Source organism: Dermacentor andersoni, chromosome 2 (assembly GCF_023375885.2).
Source record: "Dermacentor andersoni chromosome 2, qqDerAnde1_hic_scaffold, whole genome shotgun sequence".
In the NCBI taxonomy this organism is placed as follows: Eukaryota; Metazoa; Arthropoda; class Arachnida; order Ixodida; family Ixodidae; genus Dermacentor; species Dermacentor andersoni.
In genome coordinates, this window is record NC_092815.1 from 122692046 (window position 1) to 122709153 (window position 17108).

Consider the following 17108-nt stretch of genomic DNA (forward strand, 5'->3'; position numbering starts at 1 on the left):
TGGTTTACATTAGCATATGGGGCTTGTAGGCGAAACATAACACAGAACCCACCGCTGCTGTTCAAAGCACGCAAGAAAAAGATAAGTTTCAACAAATGTACGAGTGAGGACCAAAAGGAGAACTAAATTGAAAGAACGTCACCGGGCCTCATGGTGGCATTCTTTAAGCCACTCTATTCTTGGAAACTTCAATTCAAATGTCTTTTTTTTCTTGTTTTTTAGAGGCCGCTGCGGTATATCTCTTTTTATCTTTCTCCCCACCTAGTTTTTATGCGTCGTTCACCTAACCAGCAATCTGTATTGCCCTGAAGGACAGCGATTAGGCGATTGCTAACATAGATTGATAACATATGCTGGTTTATTCTTTTTCTAAATTAGAAGCCTTAAAGGGCAACTCCTGCACTTTTTTCCCCATATTCGGATATTGTCATTTACAAAAGTCATTGAGAAGTGCTGTCACTGGCAGGGTGGTTCAATTTGCTTACATATTCACGAATAATTTTAAATAAGCAGTAAGCGAGATACCGAAACCGAAGCGGGTACCTGCTTTGTGTGAGGTCACGATGGGTTGATGACGTCAGATCCTACACTACCATAATGTAAACACGCAGAACGCATCGTAAACACGTAGTACACGTGGCGCTAACGCCAAAGAAGCGAATCTGATGATGTCTCCTGACGACACAGGGAGGTTTTACACATGGTCCGAACTAGACAGCGGCGATGCCAGCGACATTGGTGGTGTAGTCACTGACGTCACGAACAAAAGGTGGCCAGTAAGAATTTATGAATCAGGAACACTCAACAAATCTTTAAAATTCATTTCCGGGAAAACTAAATGACTTGCAGTCACGTTGTTTGGCACAGAAAATAAGAGTGTAAGACAGAACGTATCTTCAAAATTTTGTTCAGATAAGTGGACACCGAAATATCGCAGGAGTTGCCCTTTAAGTGTGTTGCGACATTGTTCAAGAAAAGCGGCTGCACTAGCTTCGGCTCAGAGCAAGCATGGCCCAACGGTGCGTATGGCGAGCAGTCTGTTACCGACGCAGAAAGTGCTGTTGTCGAAGACGGGGCGGTATGCAGGCGTGAAAGGTGGGCCTCGCAGGACGAAGCGATGCTGTAACGAATGTTCTCACGTGTAGGGGTAGTGATAGCGCATCGCCACAGTTTTTCATTATTGAGGACGCAGACGCTTCACTCCAACAACAAATGATGAGTCGGAGATTCCTGGGAGCAGCATTCGTGCGAGAAATACACACAAGTCCGGGAAATAAAAACAAAAGACAACATAGTAGGGAAGAGCATGTGTGAGGAAAGAAAGGCTACGAAAGAGGGGTGGTGTCAAGGATGGAAAACTCCCGTGTCATTACGGCAGCAATTGCGACAGTCATGTCTATTACCTGTTTATATATTTACCAAATACTGCAGTGTTGGGCTGAAGACCAAGCAGGTTGTGCCTCGCTATAGGGCCAGTCAATAAAGCGTCTTGTTCCAAATTATTTCGATTCACATCTTCCCCGCCATTGGACTTTCATTATTGGACCCCTTATTGTTTGTCTTCGCTTTGTGCTTTTGATGAAATCCTTTCCGACATTTTCTGTCCAAAGATTACTTACTGGCATGAACGTCCTGATTCGTGATTGCATTTTGACTTCTTTTGTTTTCGCTACTATTTGCGATCTTTCTTTCTTTATTGTACATGAGGGGGATGTTCCAGAGCTTCTGCGCCCATTTTTTCCTTTCTAGGTCTTTCACCTGCGCAGAAGAAATGTCAGCGCCTTTCATAATGCACCACATTACCTTCAATCACGCGGGGAAATGGTGCCATTATGAATATGGAATTTTATTCGAAGCCTTTATTGCATATTTCACTGTAAGCTGCTTTCATGGCCGAAGTAATAGCGGCCACGAGTTTCTTATTGCCCTTCTTATTTAGCGCCCATTGATGTTAACTGCTTTCCAGCTGGTACTGATATTTATTAGGACTTTGTGGTCGCAACTTTAGCAAATTTTCGTGGTTGTTATAGATTCTGCTGCAAGGCAATTTCGTATATTATGTAAGATACTGAAATATCAGAAAGGGGGACGTTAGGTTTTTGTAAGTATAATAATTGTTACCATTCGTAGCCATCAACTTTGTTTCTGGCTTAATATCGTCCTTTTACTATAATTCAAGTAACAGATATGAATGGAGGGATACAACTTTATTGAACGTCCGGCAACGTTTAACGCGACCCAGGCTTAGGTCTCCCACGGTGTAACGTCAAGGCTGTGTGTCATCGCCCCCTCACGGACTTGCTGGACTGCCCACATACAGGAAAAACTTGCTTTGTATCGTAGCCTTTACAAACGCTGCGTCCAGTGCCACGTAACTTCGTATAACGTGCCTATAGTTAATTAACAAAGGAGGTCTACTATTTTTTACAAAGCTATCTGTGCCCAAGAAGTGTTGGACACTTGTTTTGCGAAAGTGCGGAATTTTGCTTCCGAGAGCGACCGTTGGCGGTCAGAAACTAAGCAAAAATCAAGACACCGTTCATATGCATCACGTAGTAACACATAGACAATAAAGTCGACAGACAAGTCATTATTTGAAACACTTACATACGATGCTTTTAGGGAACTCTAAAGAACTTCAGGAACTGAACTCACAAAAGTTTTTGTTCGTAAGTGCAGTTTTTCACTGGGCTGACTGCCTTCGCTAATGATAAGTCCTACATCACTATTGGCTGCCACGAACGCTTTTAGCGTAAGACCCTTCTGTAAATACGGCGGGCCCTGGTTATTAAAATTAGTCTGGAGAATGCTACTATGGCCTCAATTATACACTCGGCGTGGCTACAAGGGAACTTAAAGCCCCCAATCATTTACTTTTCTGCAAGACGCTGTATACTCTATCTGTATACAAAGCTGCAGACAAACGTCCTCGTACACTATCCCTGGCGAAAAAAAGAATAAAGCTCTCCAGAAGAAGAAAAAGCTCTTTTTCATAACATACGTAGTGAGAGACATGTATTGAAGAATGTCTGAAAATAAAACGTGACGCCGGAATATTTTAAAATACCAACCATATTTGCCTTCGCCATGTGTAGACAAGGAATCCGCGCATAACACAGGAAGCGTGGGTGACATGGCTCCGCGGTGATGCGCTCTCCTCTCGCGCGACGCCTCACACACTACTGCGGCAGCTGGCGTTCGCTTTCGCCCGCTCTGCTCCGTCAAGGTGCGCTCGGGCCTGGCTCAATCGGCCCAATCGCATTGAAAGGGTTGAAGGCGGAGAGAAAATCTGTGAATTGTCTACTAAATGCTAAGCATTCTTTGCCACCGGAAGGGCCATGGGTAGACGTGCATATTATGGCAAAGGCGAGTAAGCAACACTAAGCAAAGACGAAGTGATAGCCTAGTCAAGCATTGCTTACGCTTTAGTAGACAGTTTTGAGAATTTCTGTACATCCTTTTCTAAATGTCATTTTATTGAAATTTCCTTTTATTGAAGATATTAAGCTTGTTCTTTAAAAATGGCTTGATGTTTTCCTATGCTGAGGCGGTGCCTTAGTCGAGCAACCTGGTATTTACGAATCTGTCGTCAAATGAACAAGGTCTGTGACACAACATGGCTACTGTAGCGTTGCAAATATTTCTACTTAGCATAGGCTCGAAGTAAAGGGGCGAATACGTTTGTTCTTAGCTACCTAAAAATACATTTATGGTGATGAGTTTGGCAGAACTTGTTGCATTGGGCGAGCGCATTGAGCAGAAGAGACACGTCGACCGTTTGACTGAAGGATGGCAGCTAGGGAGAAAAAGTGCGAGCTTGACGGCTGCTTAGAATCAAGCTCGTGAGGCCTCTACGTAGCCGGCTCTGCATTTCCTGACGTCTTGGCGTCTTCTCGTAGCAAGCAGTGGTTGGCACAGTCGTGACGGCCCTCCGGAAAGTGGGCGGCGAGGCGTAGATCAATGTGCTAGATGCCTGAACGTGGACACTAAGGAATTCCACTTGGTCGCTCCCTACCTGGGGAAGTCTGACTGACCACTTTCGGACGGCAGCTTGACAATAGAGCCCATATATGAGTCGGTCGTGCATGACCTTTTCCTCTTCTCCGACTCACACGTATATACAAATAACTATTGAAATCCTGTTGACAAACGTTGAGTAATTGTTGAATCAATAATCTTTCAATAATACCTCGACAGTTATTGAATGTACGCAACAATAACGCAAGATAATGTCGTTGAAAACTTCACAACAGTAAAATCATTGAGTAAATGCTTTTTACTTATTGTTGAATAATATTGAGTTATATATATTACCACAATAATACTGAATATTATTTAGCCTTACTCAACAATATTGAGATTCAATATATGTGTGAAAAACACGCATATGTGTTCATGTGTTGCACATATATATTGTTTAATGTCACTTAATCACCAATGAAAATAATAAATTATGGGGCTTTGCATATCAGAACCTGGATTTGATTACCAGGCATGCCGCAGTGTGGGACTCAGGAATAACTTGACTACCTGGGGTTTCTTACTGTTCACCTAAATCTAAGTACATGGGTGTTTTCGCATTTCGCCCCCATCGAAATGCGGCATCTATGGCTGGGACTTGATCCCGCGTCCTTGTTATCAACAGCCCAACACAGAAGCCACTAAGCAGCCACGGCTCGTGTAAAACAGAAAAAGAAAGACGAACGTTATGGCATATGTTTTTACTGACGTTTCGGTCGGAGGGCCGGCCTTCGTTGGATATATATATATATATATATATATATATATGTAGGATGTCCCTAGTATCCTGCATCACGATTCAGAACTATGCAAATGCCACCTAGCTGCATAGAGCCAATGTAATGTCGTCTATGTTTTCTGCCGTTGATTGGAGATGCTCAGATTATTTCTTCCGTTCCACCTAATTACATACTTTGTCTTAATTATTTATACAACTTTTTAGATATTATAATTACATGAAATGTGTCAAACAGAAAATTGTAGAGCGACATGAAAAACTCAAGTTACAGCTTTCTGTTGCTCAATACGTGCTCAATAAGATTGTTTGTCCGGCTGTGAAAGAAGCCCGCTAATACACGCAAAATTCCCGGGTGACTGGTCGCTCGAGGCTCTTGGCGGGCTTCTTTCACACTTGTAAAAACACATTCTTGTAGCACGTATTAAGCAACAAAATATTGTCGGGAATTTTTTATACATTAATACATGGTGTCCGACGTAACTTTAGCCAAGCGTTAGAAATGTGCAAATTCCGCGTAGCTATAGACAGAACGAAGGTAACGTTGTTTGCAGTCGCTTGTCGATACTCAGTATTCTTTTTGCCCTCCGCCTAATTATGTAATTAGTCTTAATAAATTACTCAACGGTCTCAAATATCATATTTAGTTGAAAAGTATCAATGAGAAAGTTGCAGAGGAACAGGAAAAGCTCCCGATGCAACTTTTCGTTTCGCAATATGTTCTACATAAAAGTGTTTTCCCGAGAGGCAAAGAAGCCCGCCAATACACGCAAAATTGCCGCACAACTGGCTGCTCCAGGAGCGTACTCCTCGACAGCGTGAAGCCCGCTTGGAAGCCCAGCGCAGTGCTTTGCGCGAAGCCCCGAAGTGCACCGACGAAGAGAATGCCTGGCTTCACGCAAATACAGTGCATTTCCTTTTACTGCCTTACCATCTTTTCTAATGACGCTTTACACTTTCTAAAAAATCGCAAAACGGACATCAAACATGCAAAAAAAGATGCAGTTTTACCGTAAAGTCGAAGGATCGATTGCAACAGCAAATTAGTAGAGAGCTATACAAAGTAAGGAAAGTAGTTTCATCGACAGTATAAGCTTCCAAACATTCACTTACTAACAAAATTAACAAGGACGGTGTCAGCGCGCACAGGCAAACATGAACACATCACACGTGATGACCATGGACAATCACTGTGAAAACGCTGCCTTGAGGAAGAGCGGCAGCAGCAACGAGCGAAGTGACCTTCGTGCTCTTTATCGCTTCAACGCAAACTCAGCGGTGAGAACAAAGCGCTCATGCAGCTCATGCAGTACGCCCTACGCCCTGCAGATCGACTTCAACATAATACACGCGCTGCCGCGGAATACAAAGTGGCTGGCGCATTCTTTATCCGCACTTGCCATGAATGCACTTAGCAGGCTAAACCCTGTAAAAGCCTCTGTGCAAATCAAAGGTGCGAGAAACACTTTCGCATAAAAGTGAAGGCTTAATAACTGCCACGCTTTGAAAATCACCACAATGGCAATTATAACAGCCTGCTGATAAGGCTTTACAGGTTTAGGACAGGAGCGCCTGAAGCTACTGGGAAGCCTAGAGATCAGCATTTATGTGAACTGGCTGAGGTTTATACCGCACAAAACTACTACTTGCCTCGAAGAAAAACGACAATACAGCACCACGTAATGTTCTCGTGAAAATTATGCCCAAGTTTACGAAATGTACTCCTAATGTTACTGCAAGATATGAATGAAAAAAACATTATATGAACTAGCCGAGATTTATACTGGGCGAAATCTTTTGTCTTGGCTTCTCATCGTCTTTACAGTTTTTCATTTCACCCTCATTCCTCTGTGGGCTGAATCACTTCAAAAGACATTCATTTCACCTTAAGTATGCTAGCAAGCACCGTCATGGGTTCTTTCTTTTTCCTCATACCGCACTCTACAGCCGCCTAGGGATCGACGAAAAAAAAAATTCAGTGCCCTTCCGCTCTGTGAAGAAGGATGACCAGCGAAGCTGTGTATGTGGGCCCCTTAATGGCGAACTGAACCTCCGCCGCGGATCGCACGGCATTTGACTAACTTCCTGATCGGCCCACTTATGAGGAGTGCTTAACGCCTGCTTCACCACTGCCGTGGGTGGGCCCGGCATTGCACCGTCTTTGAGATCGGCTCGCGCATAGGGAGTGTTTAATGCGTGCGTCTGTTCCGCCGCGGGTTTGTCCAGCATTGCACTATCTTCGGGATTTTTTCCTACGCATGGACACGATAGTGGGGAAAGTAGACCATAACAGCTTCGCTGTAAAAAAGAAAGGAAGCACGCCCAGCGATTTGCTTTCCGCGATGGATTAGAAATAAGCGAGCTCGCTGAAGCGGAGTAGTTTTCATTGCCGTAACTTGGCTGGAGGTATCTGGAAACCTGAAAAGTCAGCGCCAGATGCGAGCACGGGGCCACCCTCAGTGCCATTTTTTCTATATTCAAGAGAGGTAAAATAAATGGAAAAAATATCTTCTCTTTTTTACTCGCCTTACTCCCCGGTTCATGGTCGCAAAGCTTTCCAGAACATTAGACACATCGAAGAAAGAAGTACATGGTGGCGTGCCTTGCCTGATTTCAAAATTTCATAGAGTCTACTCCAATTTCGTCGAAGCCTCTTGTTCTCAACTTCATTTACTTTCTAAATCAGACATAATGCAGTGGTATTTCGCTGCATATGAATTCCGTTCTTCCATTGAAGTACCAGGGAACGGAGAAAAAAATGCATGTGCGCATATGTTATGAATTATATATTTCTTTAATTCTATCTTTAACCTCTAGAGTAAGTTGCGGCGAATTCCTCTGTTTATTTCGCTAACAGCTGAGGCATATGATGACTACTTCTGTCCGAAGAGTTCTCTGAAGATTCATTATCGCTGGCAGAAATTTCGTTCGCGAGGGCATCCGCCGCCGCCGCCGGTGTCCGCAGTAGCTATTGCCGGGAATGTGAAATCAAATACCTAGTTCTCGCTGGTTTCAAACCCGGGCCCGCTGCGTGGAAGTCAGCTACTCTACCACTGAGCCATGCCAGCGCTTGTCAGCATGTAGTGAAAAAATGCCCTATTAGCGCGTCCTAGCGCGCGAGCAGACACGCGATGTGAGCTGCGCGCCACGTAGCGTCGATACGGGCATATTTTCGATTTCAATTGCATATAATTGCACCAGGTAGAACGCCTTGTAGCAGATGCACAGGTAGCGGTACAAGTCAGTTAAAGAAGGTTTTGAGGAAGAAAAAATCAAGCTTTCTGTGCTGTTTGCTTTGATTGACGATAATTAGCGGTGACGTTGAGCGCGAAAGTTTAATTTCTGCTACGTTTACTCCAGCACGGTGGTGAGTTGCTGTTAAACGTTACCCTTGGTGCACCACTGCTGTTTACGTAGTGCAGAGACCACTCAGGGGGAGGTGTTTGCCTGAGGCGTTGTTGTGCAAAGTACTTAATAACCTCGAAAGGGTTGAGCATATTCATTGCCTCACATGGCATATTGCGTCGTGGCAGAAGTATTAAACTTTAGTTCAATAAAGCGGCTGTATGTGCCAAAAGCACAATCGGATTATGCGGCACGCCGTATAGTGGCGTACACCGGATTAATTTTCACATCGTGGAGTCGTCTAATGTGACCCGAAATCTAAGTGCACGAGCGTTTTTTTATTTCACCACCATCGAAATGCGGCTGCCGCGATCGCAATCCAACCCGTGACCTCGAATAATGCCATAGCCGCAGAGCTACCGCGGTGGGCACAGAAGTGTTGATTTGACTTTTGACCGCGCCTGTAGTCGCCTAGACCCTACGGTGCGCTTTAATGCGACTCGGCTTCTGGACGCCCTACGTTAGTTGTCCGCTTCACAAATTTCCATGGTATTTATTTTTCAGAAATAGTAACCTACCGTACCGTACCTTGAACTTAAATTTATCCCGCTTGCCCACAAGCGCAGTTGTGTCTATAGTAATAGCATTTATTTTCCTTCTCACTTCACCGTCTCCCTATAGCGCCCTCCACCCCTTGTATAGGAAGTGTTAGTGAAGGGTTGCCACCTTATTCACTGTTTTCGCGACTGTGTCTGTTCTATCTATTCTCTACGTCCTCTCCCCCATCCTCTCTACAATTTTATGTATCTGCCCTATGGACTTGCACGTTTGTAGAAAGGCATGTACTGCAATTACTGCAATGCTTTTGCTGGGGGCCACAAACAATTACAGCTGCCAAGAGGCTAATGTGGCGAGACCCAGGAAGCTTCAGAGGGCATTGTGCACATTCGACACGGTGCAAAGGTCTACACGAGTTTCTCGAGTCGCCTTTCTTCCCTGCAGCGTTCATGTCATGTATTCACATGCTCTTTTCACTCGGTCTCTATCGGCGTGACTTCCTTATGTTTCGCGTGGCTACATAAGTTGCTATGAACCGACTAGCCCAGCATGCAACTAACCCTTGACTCGTTGTGCCCAAAGGCAGCAGCAGCTGTGGAAAAGTCGAAGGAAGAGACATGTCTTTATATGCAGGGTATTTCAGCGAACACTTTCAAAAATTTATTTAAATTACTTGTTCCTGATAGCCCAAGTCTAGTGCATGAGCTCCTCTACTCGAAGAAGCGGGCGTTAATTGCAAAAAAAAAAAAATAATGAAATGCATATTCGACTATATAAGAAAACCACTATTTACGTTTTTGACTAATTACCTTGTGGCACATATTGCAATTTGCAAATTCTAGTGGGTGAGACTACAAGGCATATATACTGGAAAATTATTGGGCGGATGACACCATTTCCTAGATATACGCAATAAAATTTGCTGCAAAAATGCACTGTCGTTCCACTTATTTGTTTAACAAAATGTCATTTTAAGCATTGAATTACAGAAGTAACTGGAACGGGAATGCATTTCCCCGCATAGTTCGGGAATTGATATCTCCAAACTGGTGTGATTTTGAGAATTCTTGGGTGCTTCCAGGCTAGAATTTGGAAATTGCAAAGTGCACCATATGGTAATTTTTTGAAAACGTAATTAGAGATTTTGGTAATTAGCTATTCTGCATTAAATTTTTTGTCAAGTAATTCCTGCCTCTTTGAATACACCAGCTCTTCGACTAGAATTGTGCTGCCAGTGACCGCCAATTCTAAAAAAGATTTCAAAGTATGCGTTTAAACATAGTGTACATATGTTTCACGGGCTATCGATCATACTTCCGTGCCACATTCTCGTTGACTTCACGAACTGGGGCGTTTTCAAACAGCAGCTCCGCCAAATCTTCGGCACACCGGCTGTTAGTTCCGCCCTCGCAAAAAAGACGCTCGACGCTCGCAAGCAACAACTCGGGGAATCTTATAGGTCGTACATCGAGGATGTGCTTGCTCCTTGTCGACGCGTGAACACGGCCACGACCGAATCAGACAGGGTTCGCCATATCCTCAAAGGCACCCGAGCTATTGCGTTCAATGCTTTAGCCATCAAGAACCCCGCTACCGTCGCTGATATCGTCGCTACTTGCCAGCGCCTTGACGAACTCGAATCAGTACGGTTGCAGCCAGACACCATTGCAACTACTACCGCCGATTACCCCACGTTACGAGCAGTAATCCGCGCAATAATTCGTGAAGAGCTACAGTATCTTGGCTTAGCCGCAGGGCCTATGCCTTCTCATGCCTCGGATACCAATCTGCGAGACGTTATCAAGGAGGAATTGGCGTCCATGGCTGGTGCAGCGTACACGGACCCTCTAACCCCTAGGGCCCCACCAAAGTACGCACAAGTAGCCCCAGTTACTCCAGTCATCGTTCGACCGATGCCTCCAAAACCAACACCGGCCCACATAGTTTCCATGACTACCAGCGTACCTACCCAAACCAGCTATCCGCAGTGGCGTCCTCCTCGTCCCATCTGCTACTACTGCAGCTATCGTGGCCACATAGCTCGTTTTTGCCGCAAGCGCCAGCAAGACGAGCATCGCGGATATGACGTATACGAACGGGATGGCTTTTCGCCCGGAACTACTTTCCAACGTCTAGGGAGCTTCCATGACCAACGCAGTCCCTATGGTCCACCGCGCGGACGTTCTCCATCGCCTACTGTAGCATCCGAGACGGCTCAGACGTACCGTCCTGCGAGACGCCGCTCGCCGTCATCCCTTCGCCGCTCTACGTCCCCACTCCGACCTGCTTCTCAAATCGCCGAGCGTCGTCCGGAAAACTGAATTATGCAGCTTTTGGAGGAAAAGCTGCATCAATTGACAGGACAGAAATTGCTCGATCGCGTCCGTGCAATATGATATTGGTTGTAGTTGAAGTTGTACAAGTAGAAGCTCTCATAGACACTGGTGCTAGTGTTTCAGTTATTCACCATGAATTGTGTTCCCGACTTCGGAAAGTTACGACCCCCTATGATGGACCTACGCTACTCGCTTCTCAAGGTGCCGTCATTCGACCTATCGCCATGTGCACTGCTCGTATGTCCATCGATGGACTTCGGCATTACGTACAATTTGCAGTGCTAAGTTCGTGTGCCCAGCAGCTCATATTGGGATGGGATTTTCTTTCTACAGCCTCCGCTTCCATCTGCTGTGGGCAACGCGTTTTCCACGTGACCGACACGACCTATTCACTTCATGCAGATGACGCACCAATTCACTTGCTTGCCGCAGAAGATACCGCGCTACGTCCACGCCATCAAAGCATTGTTACTATCACGTCTGATGTCATTGACTGCGGCGACGTGCTCGTATTACCATCTGCACGCTGTCTCGCAAGAGGGATAGCCTTTGCATCAGGGCTGGTTCGGTTTGATCATGGCTCTGCACTTCTCTACGCTTCAAACCGGACATCCGAAAAGATTCTCATCCCTAAAGGCACTACATTGGCTTGCGCCATTGAATTGGAGTCTATATCTGTTGTTTCCTTTAAACCAGCTTCATCTGAAGTTCCTTGTACCGGACGGGCCGCATCTCCTTCAGCTCTTGCAGCTACCATCAGTTCTGACCTGACACCTTCGCAGTCGCAACAATTGCTTGCTTTCCTCCAAAAACATGAAGCTTCGTTTGACGCGCATTTAGTTTCGTTGGGAAAGACTTCAATTACGACGCATCGGATAGCGACAGATGGTACATCCATCGTGCGCCGTAGACCATGGGCCCTATAACGTAAAACTATTCCAATATGTTTCAGTTCCAATCTCCTGACGTCAAATTTGCGTAACCACCAACGCAAGCACCGGGCGATCTCACACAGGGTTGTCTGAACAGACCAATAAAACGCTCTCCTCGTTCATAGGAAGTCACTTTTGTTTGCTTGAAAAACGAATAACATTGCCTACACTGAGCAGCTTGTCGTATCTAATTGGCTGACAAGAGGCGAGGAGAACGCTCAAGTGGAGAGGGATTCGATGGGGCCGAGCCACTGCACTGAAAGTCGATAACCGGATGAAAAGGGTGATGCCGGCGTCTACGATTGGTCGGCTTTCCCTTACTTAGCTTGTGGTGGCTGGTCGAAAATCGCGGCGGCATCCAACGGAAGCTCAAGAATGACGCTAAAACTGACCCTCAGGAAAGAAGAGTTGGCCGAATGGGGTGGTAAACGTGCCGAAAATGCTCGAAAACGTTACCCGGCCACGCAAGAAGGTTTATTATACGAAAATACACCCATGCTCTCCGGCAGGTGCGAGTAGCCAGCGTCTGAGCGATCGGCGGCAGCCATGTTTTATTTCTTTCGGAACGGGGCAGCCTGCGGCTATTCTGAAGAAAATTCAGTTTTGTTCGGCATATTAATGCATCTTTATCGCGTACACGTCACTTTGACGCGGTGAGTTCTTGCGGTTTTGTGACGTCGCGTGGCAGGCAGGGGAAGTGGATGCAGCCCGAAAACTTTTTACCAATAGCCGAGGGCTAATGGCGAAAAGGGGTCGAACCAGAAATAACTGTTTTTCTTTTTTCTGTCAAATCATGCATAATCAGTGTGTACACATCATATAAGATGAGGCGGTATCGCGGTTTTCGTGGCGTCGCGTGACAGACAGGTGAAGTGGGGATGGTCGAAAAAAGTTTTTGACCAATCGTGGAGGGCTGATAGCAGAACTGGAATAGAAAAGTCTCGAATAGTTTTACGTTATAGCGCCCCATACCGCGTATCGCTAGCCGCGAGAAAAGTCATTGACGAAAACGTCACAGACATGCTCCAACGGAACATAATACGCCCCTCTGCTAGCCCTTGGTCATACCCCGTTGTTTTTGTTCGTAAAAAAGACGGCTCTGTACGATTCTGTGTTGACTACTGAGCACTTAACAAGATCACACGCAAGGATGTATACCCTATGCCGCAAATAGACGATGCTTTGGATTCCCTACAGGGTGCCGAGTAATTCTCCAGCATCGATCTGCGTTCCGGCTACTGGCAGATACCTATGCATGAGGACGATACAGAGGAAACAGCGTTTTCAACACCAGGGGCGCTATAACGTAAAACTATTCCAAACTTTTCTATTCCAATTCTGCTATCAGCCCACCGCGATTGGTCAGAAACTTTTTTGGACCACCCCCACATCACCTGTCTGTCACGCCACGTCACGAAGCCCGCGATAGCTCCCCATCTGATATAATGTTACACACTGATTATGCATGATTGGACCGAACAAAAGAAAAATAGTTATTTCTGATATGACGCCGTTTTGCGATTAGCGCTCGCCTATTGGTCAAAAGTTTTTGGGCTGCACCCACTTCACTTGCCTCTCACGCGACGTCACAATACCGCGAAAACTCACTGCGCCAAAGTGACGTGTACGCGTTAAAGATACATTAATATGCCGAACAAAACTGAATTTTCTTCTGAATAGCCGCAGGCTGCCCCGTTCCGAAAGGAATAAAAGATGGCTGCCACCGATCGTTTCGGCACTGGCTACTCGCCCCTACCGGAGAGCATGGGTTTATTTGCGTGTAATAAACCTTTTTGCGTGGCTCTGTAACGTTTTCGAGAATTTTCGGCACCTTTGCGACCTCGTTCTGCCAACTCTTTTTTGCAGAGGATCCATTTTAGCGTCGTTCTTAAGCTTCCGTTGCATGCCGCCGCGATTGTCAACGAGCCACCGCAAGCTAAGTAAGAGAAAGCAGACCAATCGCAGACGCCGGCACCACCCTCTTCATCCGGTTATCGATATTCAGTGCAGTGGCTCGGCCCCATCGAATCCCTCTCCACTTGAGCATGGTCCTCGCCTCTTGTGAACCAATTAGATAAGACAAGCCGCTGAGCGCAGGCAATGTTATTCGTTTTTCAAGCGAACAAAAGTGGCTTCCTATAAAAGAGGGGAGCATTTGATTGGTTTGTTGAGACAACCTTGCGGGTGACCGCCCGATGCTTGCGTCGGTGGTTACGCAAATTTGACGTCAGGAGATTGGAATAAAAACATATTGGAATAGTTTTACGTTATACGGCCCCAGATGGGCTCGAAGAGTTTAATGTCATGCCATTCGGCCTCTGCAATGCACCCGCAACGTTCGAGCGCATGATTGACACCGTTCTTCATGGCCTGAAGTGGAAGACTTGCTTGTGCTATCTGGACGATATTGCTGTTTTCTCGTCAACCTTCTCTCAGCACCTGCAACGTCTGGATGAAGTTTTCACGTGCGTTGCCTACGCTGGACTTAAGTTAAACCCCAAGAAATGTAATTTTGCGAGCAAGACTCTCAAGGTACTAGGTCACATTGTGCGCAAAGATGGCATTTGTCCTGATCCTGACAAGGTTTTGGCAGTTCGGCACTTCCCTCCTCCCGAAAAGACCAAAGATTTGCGTAGTTTCCTAGGCCTCGCTTCCTATTTTCACCGATTTATACGAGGCTTTGCCTCAATAGCGTCACCTCTGCACAAATTACTGCGTTCTAATGCTCCCTTTGTGTTCTCTCCCGAATGTGAATCTGCGTTCGCCCATCTGAAGCGCGCTCTCACATCTGAACCAGTACTACGCCATTTTGATGAAGCTGCTCCTACCCTCCTGCATACGGATGCTAGTGGTCACGGCATTGGTGGCATTCTCGTACAACGAGACGACACTTTAGGTGAGAGGGTCGTCGCGTACGCAAGTCGGGTTCTGAAAAATGCCGAAAAGAATTGCACCATCACGGAGCACGAATGCCTAGCTATCATTTGGTCTGTGCGGAAATTTCTGCCTTATCTTCACGGCCGCCATTTTACGATCGTTAGAGACCATCATGCATTATGCTGGCTTTCAACGCTGAAGAGCTTGTCTGGACGACTTGGTCGGTGGATACTTCGTCTGCGAGAATACGACTTTACTATTACCTACAAGTGCGGGAAAAAGCACCAAGATGCAGACGCGCTTTCTCGCTGTCCGCTTCCTACGACACCTTGCAATGGACCTCCAACTACCATCCGTGACAAGCTTTCGCACGATCCCTCTTCTCATGCTTCCTTGGTGGCCACTGTCGACGAGATGCCTCCACACGACAACAAATTCTTCCAATCTCAACTTGCCGACTCTTACTGTCGGCGCATCATAGACCACCTTCAAGGAGCTTCGCGCCCGCCTAACGCCCGCCTTCGTCGACAGCTGACGGTGCAATTTAAGATTGACAACCGCGTCCTGCACTGTCATGTCTATAGCCCTGACGGTCAACGCTGGGTTCCTGTCCTGCCACGCTCTCTACGTGCTCATGTCCTGCAGGCTTCTCACGACAACATGACTGCTGGTCACCTTGGTTTCCAGAAAACCTATGACCGCATCAAACGTCGCTTCTACTGGCCTGGGTTGTCCGCCATTGTAGCGAGGTATGTCGCTTCCTGCGCCCTATGTCAGCGTCAAAAGCTCCCTCCATCTGCTCCAAGCGGACAACTGCAACCAGTTTCATGTCCGTCGCAATCATTTGAAGTCGTTGGCATTGACCTGTATGGTTCTCTTCCTGTGACTCTCACCTGTAAACGATGGATTGGGACAGCCGTTGATCACTTGACACGCTACGCCGAAACAACTTGTGTGAGTTCTGCCTCAGCCTCTCAAGTTGCTGCATTCATACTTCAGTCCTTAATACTGCGCCATGGTGCTCCTCGCGTCCTCCTGAGCGACCGTGGAAAAGCATTCCTTTCGCAACTAGTAGACGAAGTACTCAGAGCCTCCGGAACCACCCGCAAGACTACCTCCACTTACCATCCGCAAACCAACGGCCTCCCAGAGCGATTTCATCGCACGCTGCCAGACATGCTAGCCTTGTACATCGAACCGGATAACAGAAACTGGGACGCAATTTTGCCATTCGTGACTTTTGCGTATAATACCACCGTTCAACGTACGACTGGTTCCTCGCTATTCTACCTTGTCTATGGTCGTTCGCCCTGTTCCTGTCTTGACGTCTCTTTCTTCGCGCGAACTGTCAATCAATGTCCATCCTCCTGTGAAGAATATGTGCCCCGCATTCTGCGTTGTCGCCAGCTCGCCTGCATAACCACCGAAGCATGGCAACAGGATCGCAAGCAGCAGTACGACGCCTCTCATCGCGTCGTGTGCTTCGGCCCTGGCGAGGAAGTGCTACTCGGGACACCAGTTCGTACTCCTGGCTTGTGTGACAAGTTTCAGCTTCGTTTCATCGGCCCCTACAAAGTCTTGGAGCAGACTTGTCCGGTTAACTATCGCGTAGTACCTGTTATTGTGCCAAATGACCGCCGCTGCCGCGCCGCTGAGGCTGTCCACGTTTCCCGTATGAAGCCTTTCACGAGGCGTTCACCGCCCCTTGAATAGCGGCCAGGATGGCCGCTCTCGCGCGAGGGTATATTAGTGTGGCCATTTATAAGCTATTCTTTGTCATCTGTACAGTATCATCATCATGTGGGGTTCATATGGGGTTCTTCTTCATCATCGCTTGTGGGGCTTGCTCTCGAGTGTGATCCGTGCTGTGGGCGTGGTCGGTTCGACGCACCTTCGACTCGGTATAAACGTCGTGATAACTGCTGCGTCACAATATATATATATATATATATATATATATATATATATATATATATATATATATATATATATATATATATATGACTAGATCATGCTTATACTGCGCAGTTGTTCGTATTACCTTGTTTTCTAGGCAGTGTTACTAAAACGTTATAGATTACCCTAGGCATAGACGCCACTGTGCTCAAATATCAGTAATAGCCGAGGCATTAGGGCGTTGTCTGGGCGCATCTAACCCCATCAAAGCGTTATGACGGCACGTGTTTTCTGGCTAAATTAATGCTGACATCCACATACGATGGTCCGCGCATATAGGTTGCACTGGTGCTGTAATAATACCGCCGGTACATATATCAAGCCATATTTCATGTAGGAAACTATTTA